Raw genomic sequence first — 6,000 nt, forward strand, 5'->3', positions numbered from 1 at the left:
AAGGCATGTGTCAGTGGGTTGTGGGGTCCCAGGAGTATTCATCCCAGCCCAGCCCCAGATGGAGGCACAGAGAGGCTGGGGACTGCCTGGTAGGGTTGAGGGACAGGTCCGCGAGGCAGCTTGGGCCTTGGTGCCACCCCCCCGGGACTGCAGCATCTCCAGCAGTTTGCCGAGAGGGAAGGCTCTCAGCTAATGAAGTCAGCCGTGCTAGGCCTGGCGACAGGGGCTGCCTCTTAATGAGACCAGCCAACGGCACAAAGACCCCTGTGTCCCCCGCCCAGCCCTGCTCAGTGGCTGGGGTGAAGGATGCATGCTCCTGCTGAGCACCACAGAGAGAGACCCTAGGTCCCCCCACCCCATGTTGAGGACCCCAAAGGTCAGAGAGGGCGGCGGCCTGCCTGAGTCCACTCTCCCCGAGACCCCTTGCCCACACTCCAACCCAGCCACAGGGACAGAGGTAGCTGGAAGGAGAGAAATTCAAGGGCCATGGGGTAGAATCTTAGCAGCTAATTTTGATTTTGTTATTTTTAAAAAAAATGTTACTGAGATATAATTTACATACCACACCATCCATCCGTTTAAAGTACATTCCCACCATTTTTAGTATATTCACAGGGTTGTGCAACCATCCCTCTAATTGCAGAACACGCCATCACCCCCAGAAGCAACCCCATCTCTATGAGCAGTCACCCTCAGCCCCTGACAAACCCGAATCTACTTCCTGTCTCTGTGGACGCGCCTGTTCTGGACGTTTCCCATAAGTGGAATCCCACACTGTGTGGCCTTGTGTGTCCGGCTTCTCTCATGAGCCCCGTGTGTTCAGGGGCCATCCACGTTGTGGCGAGTGTCAGCGCCTCCCTCCTTTTCGTGGCCGAATAACGCTCCATGTGTGGATGGGCCACGCTGGGTTTGTCCATCATCTGCTGAAGTACTTTTGGGTTGTTTCCACCTTTTAGCTATTACAAAGATTTTTAAATTATTTGTTTTGTTTTGTTTTAAATCAACATGACTGACATAACTTTATGCAAGTTTGAGAAGTACATGTCAGTAAGATACATTTATACTCTGTGATATCATAACTACTTACTATTTTTGAGACAGTTTTAACACAAAAGGTAACCTTGGTGGGTAAATACACAAATAGATCCCATCTCAGGACCTTGGCATGTGCTGTGCCCCCGGCCTGGTGCACCCTTTCTGTAGATCACTGCTTGGCTGTCGACCTCCCTGGCCAGCGGCGACTCACCCCATGCCCCTTGCTGTCAAGTCTCTGATTCCTCGGGTCTATTTGGGCATCACTGGGACCCTGTGCCTGGCCCACAGTCTCCCGTTGGACTTGTTGTCTGCCACATGCAGACACTATGCACACAGTCTGGTTGCACAGCCGCAAGAACCATGTGCACTCCTATAGCGCCCGATGCATTTGAGGCCCGGGTCTCTGCGGAACCACTCCTGTCCCATGCTGGCCACTGGTCATTGCCTCGGGGGCCACTATCAACATGCAGAGTGGCCAGTCACTCCCAGGGCTGCACTGTGCACAGCTGGGGTCCCCGAGGCCCCCACCCCAGCCACAGCTGAGACCCCCATGCTGCCTGCAGGCCCCAGGGCAGCATGGCTATCGGTATGCAGCCATCAGTATGCGGGTCCCGTTCTGTGCCTTTTCTTGCCTGGAGGTTCCAGAGGAAAGTGATTTCCCTCCTGTGGCCGGTTACTGCCGCTTCTGTGCCTCACGATGAGCAGGGGGTCCGAGAGGCGGGGAGGGGAGTCCTGAGGTCCCTCCAGCCCCCCTGGCTGCTCCTGTGGAGCCATGCCTCCCCCTCAGACCTCGCCCCCTCAGATTCGTGGCCGTCCTGGTGTATGTGAGGGACAAGCCCCACAGTTACAGGATGGGCTCCCTACAACCCTTCTCTCTAGTCCTCAGGATCCGCATCTACATCTCTGTTCCAGGAAAAGCCCTGGGCTCCGCCCCCTTGGGTTCCCCTCGCCCCTTGCTGTGATGGTTCTCATTCGCTAGGACTGATGGGGACCAAACTGGGTTTTAGGGGTCTTATCAAGTCCTTTGACTACAGTCACAGAGCTGGAAGCCCCCATATCTCCCCCAACTCAGAGGAAAGGCCACAGTCCCTTAGCCCCAGTGCTTGGTCCTTATCGAGTCCTCCTATCTATTCCTCCCTCCCAACAACTACTCCCTGGGGGTCCTCCTACTCACGGGGGGGGGGGGGGGGGCTCCCACCTCCCACCTCCAGACCTTTGCTTGGGCTGCGCCCCTGCCTGATGCACCCTCCCCTCCTTAGGCTTTCCTCAAACACCCCAACACAGGCCCGCCCCAACCCCCTCCCTTGCCTCCTGGATATTTTCTCTTTAGCATTTATTCACCATCCCTTAGGCATACCCCATATTTTCCTTATTTATCTTGTTTCTTGTCTGTTTCCTCCTCTAGACTGTAAGCTCCCCAAGGGTGGGGATATTTGTCTGTTTTGGTCACTGCATGTCCCCAGTGCCTAGAGCATGCCTGGTACACAGTAGGCGCTCAATAAATGATCAAATGAATGAATGTTGTATATGTATTTATGTGGAAGCTGCATGATCAGAAAAGAGTATAATATGACAATTGCATTTCCTGTGCCAATGTCAGTGCCCCCAGCAAGCATTTAGTGAAAGCCTACTGTGTGCAGTCAGTGCTGAGCCCTCCTTCGGTCTCTGGAGTCAGAGTGAGGATGGTGAGGCCTTCCCCAGTAGTCTCTAAGCCCCATTTTGGGAGAGCTTATAGGCCATGGGAAGAGGGCATGGTGTTGGGGACGGTGGTCCAGGTTGCAGGTGGCTGGCCAGCCAATGATGAACAAATAAAAAGTGAGTTGGAGGCCAGGAACCCGAGGAGCCATAAATCACCACGAGATGACGCATAGCCAGAAATTAAGTGGTCAAAGCTGGGCTGGCATGACCTATGGGGCAGAGACATTGGGGATAGAGTGGGAACCCCTTCCATGCTTAGTCTCCCCTTGAAGCTGCTGGGCTGGCTTAGTCGTTATTAGAACCATACGGGTGATGACCATTAGGGCCTGGCGTGGACCACAGGTGAGATGGGCCTGGAACACTGAACTCAGGACAGGTGGCAGGACCCATGGAAGCACAGAGACTAGACGGAAGGGCGATTCAGGTGTCTTCCGCCAGACTTTCTGGAGGCTGAGGGGGGAAGGCCTCGAAGGCCAGAGCAAAAAGGAAGCAGGCTGGAGTCTAGGAGGAGTAGACTCCAGGTAGGGGGCTGCTGAGCCTCGGGACTCAGGCTGCCCTCCCGGGGAGGCATCCAGGAGGCTACTGGACCCTTTGTGCCTCTCTGCATTGTTGAGGGACAGAGCAGAACGCCACCTGCGTTGCCTGATCCACCCTCGATGGTTGAGCAGAGATGTGAAACCTGAGAGAAGGAGAGACTCCCAGGGGGTCACCCACCCAACATCCCCTGACACCCCTGCCCCATTGATCTGGCAATGGAGGCCAAGAGGCCCAGAGAAGATTGATGGGTCCTAATAGACAATGCAGTCCATGGTGGAGGGCACCAAGCAGTGTTGGGGACCCCTCTCCTGTGCAGGTAGGAAAACTGAGGCCACACCAAGCACAGAGGTGGACCCAGTGAATCCAGGGTGAGCTCAGGCCTGGGTGGGATCAAGAGCCGGATCTGGGCAGCGCCTTGGGCAGCCCCAGGGCGATGAGATTGTGTCCCCCCAGCACCCAGCGGCCTGGGCGGAGCGGGCCACCTTTCATGCCTTCTCCTCTAGGAAACATTTGTTCAGCCCACCAGACTGTGTTGGGGACCCCGAGGCTGCCCTCGCTCTCAAGCTCTGGCTCAATTACATGAGTTTGGAGGTGTAGGAATTGCCGCGGTTCCAGTCCGGCCCCCAGGTGGGTTGTTTGGCCCCTCCTCTAGGTCTGGGGCCACAGCGTTTGACTCCCAGGCTAGAAGTACAGGAAAGTCATTCCGACAGGCTCACCCACCCAGGCCCCTCTGGAGCTCTAGCCCCCAAGACCACATTGATGGAGGTTAGAGAGGCTCCTGAGGTAGGTGGGGGGGATTATTATTGATTGTGCTTCCATGAGCCCCTCCACCTGCCAAGCCTCCCCCACCCCGAGCTTCAGTGCTTATTTTCCTGACCAATTTCTGAGACCACCGAGGAGCTGCCCCTGTTTGACGAAAGGGAAACTGAGGCAGTCATCAGGCACGTGTTCCCAGCCTAGAAGGGGGCTGTGGGAGAGGAACAGGAGGCAAGAGGCGATGGTTCTGGCCCAGGGGCACTTGCACAGGGCAGGTTGGAAAGCCAGCCACTCACCTCGCACCCTTTTGGCTGAGCTAAGTGCTTAAAAGCGTCATGCGGCCACTGGGACCCCTGGGCGGGGGGAGGGCAGCAGGCTGAGGCTGTGGTGCCTCCCTAAAGAACCTGAGATGTGCGGAGAATCCGGGAATAGCTGTGTCCCCACCTCTCCCCCTGCTCAAAGCCCTGCAGTGACTCACCTACGCCCAGGACAAGGCCCCATCCCTCCTAGAGGCCCAGTTCCTCCTGCCCCAACCTTCTCACTTGGTTCCTCCCCCAGTGGCCTCCAGGCTGGGCCTCCCCCACGGGAGTGTCTACCCTCCGCTCCTTTGCCCAGGCCAGTCGCCAAACAAGGATTCTGTTCCCTGAGCTCTTCAGGTCCCAGCTCCATGCTCGGGACCTCAGTTTCCCCTTTTACAACAGGGGCATGAGCTCTGGTCTCAGGAGGAGGGAGCAGAGGCCTGGTTCCTTGCTACCACCCTTTTTGGAGAGCTGTGGCCAAGCCTCCTTCTCCCTCAAGGACTGTTTCCCCAACTGTGCAATGTAGTGCAAGGCTTGGGTTCCATCCCCTACTCAGCTTCTTTCTCCAGTGGGATCCCCCAGGGCAGGGCAAGCAGTTTCCTTTCTGGGCCTCAGTTTACCCTTCCCCAACACAGAGGAGACCTACCTGAAACCCACTGTACAGGTGAGAAACCTGAGGCTAAAGGAGGGGTGGGCCAGCCCAAGGATCCGTAGCTGGGACCTCACTGTCGGTAGGTGCCTGAGCTGCCCCCATGGGCATGGGGTGGGTGGGGAGGAGCTGGGCATCCCACCCCAGAAGCCCAGGTAAGTGACTCAGGTGAATCCAGAATATGTATTCTCATCAAGAATGGTCCACTGTGGGCTCAGAGGAACCGGCAGGCCTAGCGAGGGTGCCTGAGGTGGTGAAAATTAGAGCCTGTTATTATCTTGCTGTGGGGGGCACCCCTGAAAGGGCCCTCCATGAACCTGCTCAGCAATGTCAAGCTAAGCCCTGGAAAGGGACAGTTTATGGCCCCCTCTGCACCTTTGCCTTGCCCTCCCAACTAGGCGCACCAGAGTTATGGTTTGCAGTATCACAGCCGAGTGTTAATGACGGCAGCTCCACTGAGTTGGCACAGCCGGGGCCATTATTAGCAGTATTAATCATGCACGGAGCCCCGGGCTGCAGTTCTAGACTCCCTGTGGCCACACTGGGAAACTGAGGCATAGAGAGGATTTTCTCGCCCATGACTGAGGGCACAACTGCAGGCACCAGACCCAGTGTCTGGCACAAGGTCTCCAGCCCTCAGTGAATGCTTGTTGAATGACTGAATAAGTGTGTTTTGTGCTTGGACTCCAAATCAAGTGTTCTTTCTCACCAGCTGGGAGAGGCTGGGGGACTGGTCTCATTCTACAGCCTTCCCTCCTCCGGCAAGGCAAGGCTATTGGGGTGGGTGGTGGGGGCTCTGCAGGAGTCAGCCGTGCCGGCTGGCAGACCTCTAAATTAAAATACATATATACACCAGATAAATAAACGTGGCCCACATCCTGGTGACAGGCGGAATTAAGTTGCCCTGTTGGGGACCGGGCAGCAACGGGTGAGGGGTGGGACATTCACTGACTTTCAGCCCCCTACCATCCATCCTCCATTCTATCCCTGAACATTCTGCACCCCTGCAGCTTGGTGGGGATATGG

The sequence above is a fragment of the Rhinolophus ferrumequinum genome, chromosome 18 (genome assembly GCF_004115265.2).
Source record: "Rhinolophus ferrumequinum isolate MPI-CBG mRhiFer1 chromosome 18, mRhiFer1_v1.p, whole genome shotgun sequence".
NCBI lineage: Eukaryota > Metazoa > Chordata > Mammalia > Chiroptera > Rhinolophidae > Rhinolophus > Rhinolophus ferrumequinum.